Source organism: Oncorhynchus clarkii, chromosome 16 (assembly GCF_045791955.1).
Source record: "Oncorhynchus clarkii lewisi isolate Uvic-CL-2024 chromosome 16, UVic_Ocla_1.0, whole genome shotgun sequence".
Lineage (NCBI taxonomy): Eukaryota > Metazoa > Chordata > Actinopteri > Salmoniformes > Salmonidae > Oncorhynchus > Oncorhynchus clarkii.
The window spans coordinates 25,082,000-25,097,929 of record NC_092162.1 but is presented as its reverse complement, the minus strand read 5'-3'; the positions used below and the strand labels follow the sequence as shown (position 1 = coordinate 25,097,929).

The 15,930-nt window shown below is 41.9% G+C and overlaps 1 protein-coding gene across 4 annotated transcripts in view; it reads right to left on the bottom strand.

The window, feature by feature from the left end:
- Positions 1-9,650, bottom strand: part of LOC139368247 (zinc finger protein 281b) — a 29,364-nt gene extending 19,714 nt beyond the window's left edge. For 2 of the 4 annotated variants that reach the window (XM_071106958.1, XM_071106955.1), the window contains exon 1: positions 9,532-9,647. The gene's annotated coding sequence lies outside the window, so the exon portion shown is untranslated. Of the gene's footprint in view, positions 1-9,074; positions 9,113-9,531 lie in introns of those variants that run through there. The other 2 variants (XM_071106956.1, XM_071106957.1) reach the window with 2 other exon arrangements.
- Positions 9,651-15,930: the final 6,280 nt, after the last annotated feature.

Genomic DNA, 15,930 nt, shown 5'->3' with positions numbered 1-15,930 from the left:
TTACTTGATTGGATTTATTGGGCTTTGCCTATCTGGAACAGGATGCATATGAGCAATTCTATTTCTATGGAGTGAGGCTATGATATAGTGGCTGGGTTATGGTTATCAAGCAAACCTTCTGAGGCTCCTTTGAAGACCTTTTAAACATCTGCCTCTTGTTCACTTGAAGCAATGTAATGGTCTAATGTTCGATGTAGGATAGCTCACATTTCCAAATGCCAGGCGGCAATGGCTAAATCAAATGGCCATGATTAAATAGGGCAAAATAACTATGCTGTTAAAGCAGGGACTAATTTGCCTAGTCCAGTGCTATCATGCAAAGCACTAGCGAAGCGACATGCGTTATATCAATGTCACATAAGGTTCACAGCACCGCAGCAAAATCAAGGCCATTACTAACCATGCTAAGTCTCTCTCACCGGGTCAACAAAGATTAAAGAAATGACTTAAGCTAAAGCAAAGCTTAACCCCTTGACTGCAGGCAGCATACACCCAACAATGGACCAAGGCCAGCAGCATTTGCTAGCTAGCTAGCCAGCCAATAGAGAGCACTGTGGGTTTTGTAGTCAACTTGAGCTGCAACAGATTTCCACAACAAATTTTCATGTTGCTTCCAACCTTAACAAAATGAAACATTTCACAAAAAAATATTGTTCTCACATATTAGTGTAACACTAAGTTATAGGAATTAGTGGTTTCGGAGGATTCTTTAAGTTGTCTGCATGCTCCCATCCAAAAGATTTTGTCTATTTATTATGACAACATTTTGGTCTTTGGCAAGGATTTTGAGCAAAAACATTTTTCTCGAGGCAAGCCCAAGTTCGGGAGCTGAAGTCTACGGCCTTTTGTTGGTTCATTGGTCAACAGTAGGCATTCTTCAATTAAGTGTTTGTCATTCAACGATACTCATTTTCATGCAAATGTGTCCACTTCAGAAAAACTGCATCATAGATGTAAAATTGTGCGAATAAGATCTCCTCTGCAAAAAACATAAAAAGTAATGACAGATTTCTTGAGTTATCTTAGATTAATTTAGGCTATTTTGAGGAAGTGTATACTGGCACTGGTGTCTCAAGAGAGATAAACTGTCCTATTGTGGGTTTTTTCAAGTTTTTCAAGCGAAGGTCTTTAAAGGGAGTATGCGACTTGGGCTGACGCCATTCGAGTAAACAGGTCGATTATATGCACGCAGCTCTTTCTCCTACACCCTCCTTTTTCTTTAACTAATTGTTATTACAATTATTATGATCATCGTAATAAGTCCTGTCATTTGTATGCTTCTTATACACTGCTCAAAATAAAGGGAACACTTAAACAAGTCAATCACACTTCTGTGAAATCAAACTGTCTACTTAGGAAGCAACACTGATTGACAATACATTTCACATGCTGTTGTGCAAATGGAATAGACAACAGGTGGAAATTATAGGCAATTAGCAAGACACCCCCAATAAAAGGAGTGGTTCTGCAGGTGGGGACCACAGACCACTTCTCAGTTCCTATGCTTCCTGGCTGATGTTTTGGTCACTTTTGAATGCTGCCGGTGCTTCACTGTAGTGGTAGCATGAGACGGAGTCTACAACCCACACAAGTGGCTCAGGTAGAGCAGCTCATCCAGGATGGCACATCAATGCGAGCTGTGGCAAGAAGGTTTGCTGTGTCTGTCAGCGTAGTGTCCAGAGCATGGAGGCGCTACCAGGAGGCAGGCCAGTATATCAGGAGACGTGGAGGAGGCCGTAGGAGGGCAACAACCCTGCAGCAGGACCGCTACCTCCGCCTTTGTGCAAGGAGGAGCACTGCCAGAGCCCTGCAAAATGACCTCCAGCAGGCCACAAATGTGCATGTGTCTGCTCAAACGGTCAGAAACAGACTCCATGAGGGTGGTATGAGGGCCCGACGTCCACAGGTGGGGGTTGTGCTTACAGCCCAACACCGTGCAGGACGTTTGGCATTTGCCAGAGAACACCAAGATTGGCAAATTCGCCACTGGTGCCCTGTGCTCTTCACAGATGAAAGCAGGTTCACACTGAGCATGTGACAGAGTCTGGAGACGCCGTGGAGAACGTTCTGCTGCCTGCAACATCCTCCAGCATGACCGGTTTGGTAGTGGGTCATTCATGGTGTGGGGTGGCATTTCTTTGGGGGGCCGCACAGCCCTCCATGTGCTCGCCAGAGGTAGCCTGACTGCCATTAGGTACCAAGATGAGATCCTCAGACCCCTTGTGAGACCATATGCTGGTGCGGTTGGCCCTGGGTTCCTCCTAATGCAAGACAATGCTAGACCTCATGTGTCTGGAGTGTGTCAGCAGTTCCTGCAAGAGGAAGGCATTGATGCTATGGACTGGCCCGCCCGTTCCCCAGAACTGAATCCAATTGAGCACATCTGGGACATCATGTCTCGCTCCATCCACCAACGCCACGTTGCACCACAGACTGTCCAGGAGTTGGCGGATGCTTTAGTCCAGGTCTGGGAGGAGATCGCTCAGGAGACCATGCGCCACCTCATCAGGAGCATGCCCAGGCGTTGTAGGGAGGTCATACAGGCACGTGGAGGGCACACACACTACTGAGCCTCATTTTGACTTGTTTTAAGGACATTACATCAAAGTTGGATCAGCCTGTAGTGTGGTTTTCCACTTTAATTTTGAATGTGACTCCAAATCCAGACCTCCATGGGTTGATAAATTTGATTTCCATTGATAATTTCTGCGTGATTTTGTTGTCAGCACATTCAACTATGTAATGAAAAAAGTATTCAATAAGATTATTTCATTCATTCAAATCTAGGATGTGCTATTTTAGGGTTCCCTTTATTTTTTTGAGCAGTGTACATTGCATTCGGGAAGTATTTAGACCCCTTGACTTTCTCTACATTTTGTTACAGCCTTATTGTAAAATTGATTAAATTGTTTTCCCCTACATCAATCTACACACAATACCCTATAATGACAAGGCAAAAACAGGACTGTAGAAATTTGTACAGCTATTTTCAGGTCTCTCCAGAGATGTTGGATTGGGTTCAAGTCCGGGCTCTAGCTCAAGGACATTCCGTGTGCTTAAGGTCGTTGTCCCGTTGGAAGGTGAATCTCCGCCCCAGTCTGAGGTCCTGAGTGCTCTGGAGCAGGTTTAAAATCAAGGATGTACTTTGCTCTGTTCATCTGTCCCTTTAACGTGAATAGTCTCCCAGTCCGTTGCTGAAAAACATCCCCACAGCATGACGCTGTCACGACCAGGCTTCACCGTAAGGATGCTATCGGCCAGTTGATGAGCGCTGCCTGGTTTCCTCCAGACGTGACGCTTAGCATTCATTTCAAAGAGTTTTATCTTGGTTTCATCAGACCAGAGAATCTTGTTTCTCATGGTCTGAGAGTCCTTTAGGTTCCTTTTGGCGAACTCCAAGCGGGATTTCACGTGCCTTTTACCGAGGGAGGAGTGGCTTCCATTTGAGCGTTGGGCCAGTAACCGAAAGGTTGCTGGATCGAATCCCTGAGCTGACTAGGTAAAAATTTGTCGTTCTGCCCGAGCAAAGCAGTTAAGCCACTATTCCCTGGGTGCAGAAGACTTGGATGTCGATTAAGGCAGCCCCCCAAACCTCTCCGATTCAGAGGGGTTGGGTTAAATGCGGAAGACACATTTCAGTTGAAAGCATTCAGTTGTACAACTGACTAGGTATCCGCCTTTCCCTTTCCTCTGTCTACTACCATAAAGGCCTGATTGGTGGAGTGTTGCAGAGATGGCTGTTCTTCTGGAAGGTTCTCCCATCTCCACAGAGGAACTCTGGAGTGTTGTCAGAGTGACCATTGGGTTCTTGGTCACCTCCCTGACCAAGGCCCTTCTCCCCTGATTGTTCAGTTTGGTTGGGCAGCCAGCTCCAGGAAGAGTCATGTTGGTTCCAAACGTCTTCCATTTAAGAATGATGGAGGCCTCTGTGTTCTTGGGGACCGGCAATGCTGCAGAATTTGGTACCCTTCCCCAGATCTGTGTCTCGACACAATCCGGTCTCGGAGCTCCACAGACAATTCCTTCAACCTTATGGCTTGGTTTTTGCTCTGACGAGCACGGTCAACTGTGGGACCTTAGGTGTTTGGACATGATTTGGAAAGGTGCCTATCAATTTAATTTACCACAGGTGGACTCCAATCAAGTTGTAGAAACATCAAGGATGATCAATGGAAACAGGATGCACCTGAGCTAAATTTCAAGTCTCATAGCAAAGGGTCTGAATACTTATGTAAATAAGGTGGGGGAGGGGGGTTGTAATAAAATGTTGTATTTGATCCATTTTAGCATAAGGCTGTAACGTAACAAAATGCGTAAAAAGTGAAGGGGTCTGAATGATTTACAAAAGGCACTGTACACGGCAAAAAAAATTGACCAATCGATTGGTCGAAAGATTAATAGGCTACACTGATAACTCATGCTTGACTGCCAAACGTATACATGTCCCCATAATATTTAAATTAAGGAACTGTGATAACCATTATTTTAGCAATTCATGGTATATGCCCCTCCCGAATAAAAATGCTTCCCATCCTGCTGATTTGAGCTGCTGAACAGTATTTGCACATGAGCCGCATTTATGGATGAGAAAGTGAAATTGCGCTTTTCAATAAATTTTGCACAGCGGGGAATCGGGGATGCTCTGCGTTGCGATCTATTGCCTAGGACATCAACAGCCAGGAATTAATTCAAGAAGATATGTAGGCACAGCACTTTTTGCCCATTTTGGCCTAATTAAATTGACGCATTTGACGATGATGAACTTCAATTCCACTTGAGCATTGTAGAATAGCTTAGCCATACTCATTAATAGCATAATCTATACTTAATATACTCTTGGTGAATTTACATGGCATTGCAAAATAAGACATTGCGAGATACAAATTAAAGATATAGTCTATGCGCACAGTTACGACTGACTGTCTCCCCCTTGCCTGCTCTTTATCTTAGCTATGAAAGATGCAAGTGTGTGTTCAGTCGTTGGTCTGTTGCGTCTAGAATACCTTAGCCTACTCATTGATAACCCCTACTTTTGTGAACTTGAGACATTTCAAGTCAAGAAATTGACAGATACAGCATTGCAAGATACAGCATTTGAATACCGACGCATGGTTAGGACTGTCTGCCTGGTTGTCGACTTGCTTATCTATGCCCCCCCACCCAGCTCCTTATTTGCTGTGAAAGACGCAAAAAAGTTTGTGCTCGGAAGTAGCCAACGTCAACTACGATGGGTAAGGAGTCGAGGAATTGAGTCATTTGGCGTCGACTCTCAACGACTACTTGTTTATCCATGGTCTACGCAAATGTTACAAATGTTTATACCACAGCATTGTAGAATACTCATTTCTGATTGGTTAGAAGGGCATTCTGAAATGGACATTAAAACCAGGTAACGGGACACTTGTAAAAGATATCGGGACACCTTGCAATCCTGACGCAATATGCACCTACACATACAGACCATACTAAATACAAAGTTACAGAAAGCTAAACCAACAACCACACTACATTGTAAATGCAGATCCATTGAGGAAAAACTTAGCTAGCTAGTAATCACACTGTGATTTCTGGTATAAGCGGTTTAGTACACAAGTGGGCGCCAAAAAACACGAAAAAGCCCATTTGGCATCTATATATAGCAAAGCTGCATGGGGGCTGCTAGCTAAATATGCTAACGAGCGCAAACAATATGCAAAGACGGGTAATCAAGCTCATAAAGTTCTACATATCTAGGTAGGAGCTACCGAATGTCATTTTTGTTGAGTTTGGACATTACAAGCGAATGTGAATGAGACATTGTGCAAAGTAACAAAGTTTTGACGAATTGCAGCACTGGCGCTCCAGCAGCATGTCTACAAGATGTGTGGAGTCTGGAGTCGCTAGGGTAACTGGCCTGCCTGCTCTAAGATGAGGGGGGAGGAGCAGACGGGCTGAGAACAGAGAAGAGAAAAATACAAGGAAATCAAGATAGCAATGGCAGCTGTACAAATAACTGATCCAAAAGGGCTTACCTTCTCAAACACGGCAGAAAGCTAACACAATATGATTCTCCGTCACCTTATTAATTCAGCCACTTTTAGATAGCAAAAAAACAGGAGTCGTGTTTACGCATAATTCAGTGTTTTTCAAACATTAGAAATGTGATGACCATGCATAGTTTTATTTATTTATTGTAAGCTCATTTACTTGTGTGGCTGCCAGCCAAATAGTGTTGTCATCTGATGAAAATGGAAGCCATTTTATGTCGAATGTGTTGCACTAATGTATTTTCTGTGATGGAAAACGATAGTTGCACGTCCCTGATTACCCCAGTGAAGCAATAAAACAGTACTTTCAATATAAATCTTGACCCCCCCCCCTGTCAATACACAGCTGGACTCATCTGCTCCCGCTTTCTCCTGTTGTGCTATTTAAGTGATAATGCCGAGAAGCCGGGGTTTGGAGGATATATTGGCACGGGTGTTAGGCCCGAGACGAAGCTGAGGGCTGGCAAACTGTGCCAATTTATCTTCCAAACGTCGGCATCAATGGCATTATTACTTTTATTCAACGGGTTAACATATTCAAATAATGATTAACATATTTTCACAAAAACGTTATGTTGAGGAATTTATCCATACTAGTTCATCCTTCCGCAAGATACAGTCTAATGAGGCGCGATTATACCTGGCATAGAAAATGTGTTCTCTCATCAGAAAACCGGTGTTCAGAGGAGCTAGCCTACAACACAGCTAACACAATCACCTCAAACTGAAGCTGGAATGACTGCAAACTAGCTGCACTTCATTTAGTTTTATCTTTTTCCAATTTACATTTCTTTGTATATATATCCATAAAAATTACACCAGCTGATTCATGGTTTTGAGTGTCTGACAATGTTACAATGTTACAAATGTCAGACACAGACAGCAAGGTTTATAAAAATCTTAGCAGCTGAAAACTAAATGTTAGTCTAAAAGAAATGCGAGATAATGTCTAGATGCTTTTTATAGTGGAGATGAAGTTTATAAAATGTCTGGCTGGGCTGATGAGAGTGGATTGCACAGTCAGATGGAACACAGTAAATAGGCATTTTAACATTATAGATTTAGCCGGTAGTAAGTTGTGAAATAGACATCGGCTGAAATGCGGTTTTAACTAATCAACATTAGACCCAACACGTAGTGCTTAGATACAGCCCTTAGCCGTGGTATATTGGCCATTTACCACAAACCCCTGATGTGCCTTATTGCTATTATAAACTGGTTACCAACGTAATAAGAGCCGCATTCAGGGCTCGAACCACCCAGCTCATAATTACAAACAAACATGTGGCTCAACTGTGCTTGGGAACTAAGTAAGTAACTAAGTAATTCAAAATGTAAAATAACGTGACAGGTGAAATAAGAACGCAATCGGCTTCATCTAACGCATTGCACAAGTTGCCTGCAGGTATTTACTTAAAGTAGCGACAAATATTATAATTTCCTTTAAACTTCACAGTATTGATGTTATTGAAAACCCATCCTGTGGCTATTTCCAAACACTATGAGGTACACCTCCTAAGCCTATTTCTGATTGGCTGGAAGGGCTTTTATAGAGCATGCATTAAGGTATATCCTCACAGTAGAATTCAAAGGCTATAGTTCATGCTTACTTGTTCTATGTTTGACCTGCTTTTGATAGCAACAGTCGAATTAAAAACATTACTGGCATTGCTGAATTGGATTTTCATAATAGCAAGCTGATGGTTTGGTTAGCTAAAAGAGTGAGTCTGTTTGGTTACCCAGGCAACTACTATTGCTATCTTGTAAACTTGCTAACTACTTGAGTGGATGTTGAACACATTTCTACAGGCAAATGAAGAATTATACCATTGGTATAAAAGGGATTATAAACTGGGTGGTTCGAGCCCTGAATGCTGATTGGCTGAAAACAGGTTTAACAAAACATTAATTCTTACTGCTCTAATTACGTTGGTAACCAGTTTATAATAGCAATAAGGCATCTAGGAGGGTTGTGGTATATGGTTAATATAACACACCCCCTCGTGCATTATTGCTTAATAATCAGCTCAGGGCTCTATGTGTTCTATAGAAAATAATGAACGTCATGGAAGTTGTTTTCCTTCGATGCGCTAGCAGCCCCTTGTTGATTATCTCTTCCTTATTGTGGTCCTAAATGCATCATAATAAAATGTTGCCCAAGATTCTAACCCTCTCAAATGACCTTGTGCTCGCCCAATGCCAATTAGACATCACCATAACATTAGGTCCGTGAAGAACAGTGTAGCCAGCCATCACCAATCAAATGTAGGCTAGCTACTTCTGAAACATTATCCAAATCACGTGTTACGTGCGACATTTTGTATATCACATGCAGCCAAACAAAAATCGTTGCTGCAATGCAAAAATGTGCACTTTTATGTTCTCCATTTCAAATTACACCGTCTGGTTGACAATCGATTAAAATGTATTACCCGGGATGTGAACACCTTGAATTTGCTGCCCGTGACAATTTATAAGAAGAACCACAGGCTTCAGTCACTACCTGTGATAAACACATCAAATTACACGGTCCACTAGTCTAAAACAAACGATATTTCACCTTGAATTTAGTAACAATGTAGTATAACGTTAAAACTACTCTTTGGCTGACTATTCCAGCTGGATCCTGAACGGCTCAGGCGCAATTGTATTGTTTAGTCTAGCCTACCATTTGTCTACGCGACATCGAATTATACGGAAAGCGGATGGGCTTTTGTGATGCATAGCTAGCTAGCTGGCTACAATGAAACGAATTACGTTAGCTACCTACCTAGATGTCCTCGCCAGCTTTGCCGATACAAAACACACGTCTGTCACATAAATGCAATACTATTAAAACACAATAACACAGGACAACAAATCGAATCATACATTATGAAAATAGAACCTAGATGGCGACGGCTCAATAATAGTGGTTAACGTTCGCTAGTTGTGCTAGCTAAATCCAAGTAACGTTAATCTCAAACTGACAAAACATTACATTACCCTGGGATTCAATGGCTTTACAGGTCGACCTTAATAAAAACTCAAATACTGACATTAGCTCACGTTTTTATTAACCCATTTATGAAAAACGATTGGTTTGCTGTCCTTGGTTGGGAGCAGGCTCGAGAAATACATTCTGGTCATCTCTGGCGTTCGAGTAATATTTATCAGACTACTACTTAACTAGTTAGTTATAACTGTAGCTAATTATAGCTAGCAATTACCGCTGCATTTAGTAATACATGATGTACTGTTTGGGATCTAAAGTTAAATTGCACCGCATTCTGCAAATAGTAACTACGGACGCTATGAGCCAAATGAGTGCATACCAGCTTGCTAAAGCTAACGAGCTAGCCGCTCCAACTGAAACCCCGCATTACTATGATCCATGCAACAGAGAAACAATGATGCTCGGCTTTGAGTGAATCTCTCGCTGGTTGAAACAATTTGCGTTTGACATTTCCACGTAACTCGACAAATTTCAACAAATACTCAAAATTAAATGGAAATGTATATTTACCTACACATGACCGCTATTTGCATTAAACGTTCGTATTCTCTTCCCTTTCTCGTTCTTTTTAGGTTTTATAGCCAAAACATTGTTGTCTTGGGGCCCCTGCTTTCTTCCATCTTGTCTTGGCGCGGGGAATTATGGGTCTAGCGAGCGGACGGGTCCTGAGAGGGGAGGAGACAGGGGTTTCCCCTAGAGTCAGCGCTATCTGGGGTCCTTGGGACGTCCATACCGTGAATCAAAAACCCTAACCTTAACCCTTACCTTTAACAATTTTACATTTAAACTTAAATGAGGTAGGGATTTCTCACCGAACCCGAAAAGCAATGAGTTTTCCACTAGCTTTGATAGCCACAAAGTCAGATTCCACAGCCGCAAAGCCCAAATTCGCAAATAAACAAAACTTAATTTAAGGTTTAGGTTAGGAATAAGGTTAGCAGTGTGGTTAGATATAAGGTTAGGGTTAGGTTTAAAATGACATTTTAGGAAGATATATTGTATGAATATGCTGGGTTTATGCCTTTGTGGCTATAGAAGCTAGTGACGACTGGAGACAGGCAAGAGAGTTACTGCAGACCTGCAGTACCCTAGAGATGGCTAGTGTGACCTAAGGTCACAACATCCTTTTCCACTGTCAGGTCGATATTGTTGACTGGAATATTATCCACCATATTTTGTTTTATTTTATTGTGGTTCAATTGTAATTCTGTAAGGTAAATCATCATTGCACTGTAGATTAAACAAATGCAGATGTGCTTCTGATGATAGAAGTCACAACATTCTGAATATTGAGTTAATGTGGTCTTTTGCAGTGGTCTTTTGCATCATTATTTGAAACAAATGTGGTCGTCTAGGTCTCTGCCCATCTCTCTCTCTCTCACACACACACACACACACACACACACACACACACACACACACACACACACACACACACACACACACACACACACACACACACACACACACACACGTTTACATTTTCTGGTCAATCACGTACTCTAAGTGTTCATTTCATTCAAAAAGTAAAGAGGTAGTTCTTTATCAATATTGCAATGTTTCCAGATGTTTTCAATGTTAAAATGTTTCAGTTAAGCAAGTTAAGAAAGTTACAAGGATTGGGGTCCCTCCTTTGGGTTCAAGTTCCAGCTGTGTTGGGGACAGATTTCTGTGTAGCACCTTTAGTCTGGTGAGCTTGAAGCACAGCCACTTCCTCATCCACATTGGACCACAGGGATTCTTGGAACTTCAGCATGTGGAGCAACTCAGAGTTTTGTAACTCCAGCAGCATGTCTGTGATCTTCTTAGACTGGCAGGGGTGCATGTTCTGTATGAGGGTGAAGAGATTCTCACCCAGCATTTGCTTCTGTTCCTGAGGAGGAAGAGCAGCAGCCAGCACAGAGGCCATCTGAGGCTCCTGGACTTGAATATGGAAAGCTGTGGGTATTGGGTTGCTTTGTAATGTTGTACTCCTGGATGGGGGAAGATATGAGAAATGATTCCCAAGGACACCAAAGCTTGCTTCAGTTACATTTGTAATGAACGAGAAGCTTGCTGTGCGCTCCTTCTATAGGAATTTCTTGACATCTGTAACGGCTCTCGTTGGTAGAAGGAGAACCAAGGCGCAGCATGGTAGGTGTGCATCGTAACTTTATTGATGACACCAAACAAAATAACAAGGTCAAAAAACGAAAGCGCACAGTTCTGTCAGGCTACAGAAACTAAACAGAAAACAAGATCCCACAACCTAATGGTGGGGAAAGGGCTGCCTAAGTACGATCCACAATCAGATACAACAATAGACAGCTGCCTCTGATTGGGAACCACACTCGGTCAAAAACAAAAAAACAGAAGACATAGAATTTCCCACCCGAGTCACACCCCGACCTAACCAAACATAGAGAATAAGAAGGATCTCTAAGGTCAGGGCGTGACAACATCAAAAGAGCTAGGGATTCTTCTGCCATTGAAATCCTTGGGCGGGCTGTTTCCGGTTGCCAAGTCCAGAGAGTGTAATATTTTTTTTTTTTTAAATATATATAACTTTTTTTCCCCAGTAAAATTTCAGAATGAAAAAACGCTTTCAGTGTAAACATAAACTAGTAAAACCAGATATATATAGAATGTAGAAAAGATAATGGACCTATATATTTCTAAATAATTTAATCTCTGAGAACTAACAACTAAGTAAAAGCTAGAGAGTTTTTCACAGCTCCATGGCAAAATGTGTAGAATTGCAGGAAATGTATTTTAAAATGGAACAATTGTTTCTCAGTTCCAAGGAGAAATTAGTAGAATTGAAGGACATTGGCTTAAAAATGCCAAAATTACTCTAAACCGCCAAGGGCGGGATCTCTAAAATTGTATCCACATTTTGTCCATGCAGACTGTCCAACCGTGCCCCCTGCCACGCCCACCATCCAAGCCATTTTTTTATAAAAAAAACCCCCTGAGAGGACACATGTATTATCACACTCAGATGAATGATTATCATATTGCTTAATTGTACACTTAATTCTGTATGAATACATTTATGTATTAATTTAATTCAAAAGTAAAGAAGTGCTTCTATATCAATATTGCAATGTTTCCAGATGTTTTTCAACGTAAAAATGTTTTCTGACATTTTTACTGGTGTCTTATTTTTTCAAGGAAGTTTCAATGATCCCTTCCTTGGGTTCAAGCTCCAGCTGTGTTGTGGACAGATTTCTGTGTAGCAGCTTTAGCCTGGCGAGCTTGAAGCACAGCCACTGCCTCATCCACCTTGCTGTGCTCTACCTCTATAGGAATTGACATCTTGACATCAAAAGAGCCAGGGATATTTCTGCCATTGAAATCCCTGGGTGGGCCGTTTCAGGTCACCGAGTCCAAACAGTGTAAAAAAAAATAATTCCAGCTTTTTTCCCCAATGACATTTCTGAATAAAAACTTAAAACGAGTAAAAACCAGACATAAAGTATGTAGAAAAGATAACGGACCTATTTATATTTAAATAATGTCATCTATAAGAAATAACAATCAGCTAAACATCACTTTATGCTGTACAAACACATTTATGTAGCCCCTTCCTGCAGTCAAATGACCAAATCGCCCTCCAGTGGACACATGGGTGGAATGTTATTAATATTTAATATAATCCAGTGTTTTCTCAAACGGTTATGTTATAGTTCAGTCTTCTGTGATGTATACAACATGTAATACTGGGATACAAACTCCAAATTGAATACATTTCAAGTCTATATCTGACATGATACTGGTGTCTTATTTTTTTAAGACCATAACCATGTGTGTGAGGTGTATACTTTTGTTTCAAAGTAGACTTGTTTAAGACTACCAAGGAACACTCTGTGTGGCCCTGATGTAGCCCATTGCAGTAAAAGGTTAACAAGGCACATTTCATTCTATCATACATACAGTGCATTCGGGAAAGGATTCAGACCCCTTCACTTTTTCCACATTTTTTCCCCACATGTTACTTTACAGTCTTATTCTAAAATGGATTAAATAAACAATGTTCCTCATCAATCTACACACAACACCCCATAATGACAAAGCGAAAACAGGTTTTTATGAATGTTTGCTATTTTATTAAAGAAATATATACAGAAACACCTTATTTATGTAAGTAATTAGACCCATTGCTATGAGAATCGAAATTGAGCTCAGGTGCATCCTGTTCAAATTGATATGTTTTTTTAGATATTTCTACAACTTGATTGGAGTCCACCTGTGATAAATTCAATTGATTGAACATGATTTGGAAAAGCACACACCTGTCTATATAAGGTCCCACAGTTGACAGTGCATGTCAGAGCAAAAACATAGCCATAGGGTCAAAATAATTGTCCATAGAGCTCCGAGATAAGATAGTGTCAAGGCACAGATCTGGCGATGTTTACCAAAACATTTCTACAGCATTGAAGGTCCCCAAGAACACAGTGGCCTCCATCATTCTTAAATGGAAGAATTCTGGAAAAACCATGACGCTTCCTGGAGCTGGCCGCCTGGCCAAACTGAGCAAATGAGGAAGAAGGGCCTTGGTCAGGGAGGTAACCAAGAACCCGATGGTCACTCTGGCATAGCTCCAGAGTTCCTCTGTGGAGATGGGAGAACCTTCTAGAAGGACAACAATCTCTGCAGCACTCCACCAATCAGGTCTTTATGGTAGAGTGGCTAGGTGGAAGCCACTCCTCAGGAAAAAGCACATGACAACTCGCTTTGCCTAAAGGCACCTAAAGGACTCTCAGACCATAAGAAACAAGATTCTCTGGTCTGATGAAACCAAGATTGATCCCTTTGTCCTGAATGCCAAGCGGCACGTATGGAGGAAACCAGGCACCGCTTATCACCTGGCCAACACCATCCCTACTGAGAAAGCATGGTGATGGCAGCATCATGCTGTGGGGATGTTTTTCAGCGGCAGGGACTGGGAGACTAGTCAGGATCAAGGGAAAGATGAACGGAGCAAAATACAGAGAGATCCTTGATGCAAACCTGCTCCAGAGAGCTCAGGACCTCTGACTGGGGCTAAGGTTCACTTTCCAACAGGACAACGACCCTAAGCACACAGCCAAGACAAAGCAGGAGTGGCTTTGGGATGAGTCTCTGAATGTCTTTGAGTTGCCCAGCCAGAGCCTAGACTTGAACCCGATCTATGCTAGGCAAGAAGCATGGGGAAACAATGTTTTGATGCTTTTCTCCACGGGTGAGGAGTTTATGAATGCCTGTCTGTGCAGCGATGCTCCCCATCCAACCTGACAGAGCTTGAGAGGATCTGCAGAGAAGAATGTGAGAAACCCCCCAAATACAGGTGTGCCACGCTTGTAGCATCATACCCTAGAAGACTCGAGGGTGTAATCACTGCCAAAGGTTCTTCAACAAAGTACTGAGTAAAGGATCTGAATACTTATGTAAATGTCATATTTCAGTTTTTTTTTATTATACATTTGCAAGAAATTCGAAACAGTTTCTGGTTTGTCATTATTGGGCATTGTGTTTAGATTGATGAGTAAAACAAACAATTGAATCAATTTTAGAATAAGGCTGTAACATAACAAAATGTGGAAAAAGTGAAGGGTTCTGAATACTTTCCAAATGCACTGTACGTAGCCTACTTCTACTGAGGCTTGCTCATGGTTGTCAGTGTGTCTGCTCTGGCTCTGGGCTGGGGCCATGTATGGTGGCCTGGTGCCCACGATGCGGCCGTTCATCTCCGCCACTGCCTTGGTTGCTAAGGAAGCCAAAAAAAGCCCCAAAGTGGCATCCAAATACTGCTGTGGACTGGATTCATATGGCCTGTGTTACTGCCATTCTAGGAGAGATTCATTTATTTCATAGTAGGAATATTTCAACTGAGACTGTAAATCACTCCATCAGTAAGGCTAGTCCTAAAATAGATAGATGGTTGGGGAGGCCAACAGCAGATTCCATACTGTGCAAAGAGTCCCAACTGCAAGAGTTCTCTGAGTCCAGTGTGTTAACCAAGGGGAGGAGGTTGGGAGAGGGCCCCAAATCAAATTCCAAATAGCTTGCACTGCCCCTGGGGAGACCTGGTCCATTTTAAAGCCAAGAAGAACACACTGAAGAAAGACATGGTGACGCAACTCTACTTAAATAATATTGTAATGATGTTTCAGCAGAAATGGTTTTTGCTCACACTGAAACATCAAGCCGACAATGAATGGTAACTCAAGACATCTTGGCTGAAGGATATTATCAGGATATTATCAGGGAATGCACACTTCAGACTTCTAAGGCTGGTCATCCTCTCTGACATTGAGTTGTCTCTGGAGGTCTGCAGGATTGTTGTCATAATCTTACTTGATGCTGCAGACCTTTATAACTTCAGGAAAGATGTCCAGCCCAAATGACCCAAACAAGTTGCTGACATGCCAGGACAAAAGAGGGGAACTGAAGTTCAGGGAGGAGCACCAGTACTCTTTTGATGAAGAGTGCAAGTGTGCTTACCCTTTCAATGTCCTGAGTAGATTATATTAATTTCTCCATTATTTATTAATGGATCATTATAGATGAAGAAATATGGTAAATGATTGCCTAGCACAGGGAAAATGTATCAAATGCTTGCTGAAATCCTTGCTCCATAGGGCTCCTGAGAGGCGCAGCAGTCTAAGTCAGTGTAAGATGTGTCACTGTAGTCCCTGGTTCGAATCCAGGCTGCATCATGTCCGGCTGTCATTGGGAGTCCTGTAGGGCGGTGCACAGTTGGCCAGGGTAGGCTGTCATTGTAAATAAGAATTTGTTCTTAACTGACTTGCCAAGTTAAATATAAAGGAGTTCCTTTTTCAGGACCCTGTCTTTCAAAGATAATTCGTTAAAATCCAAATAACTTCACAGATCTTCATTGTAAAGAGTTTAACACTGTTTCCCATGCTTGTTCAATGAACCATA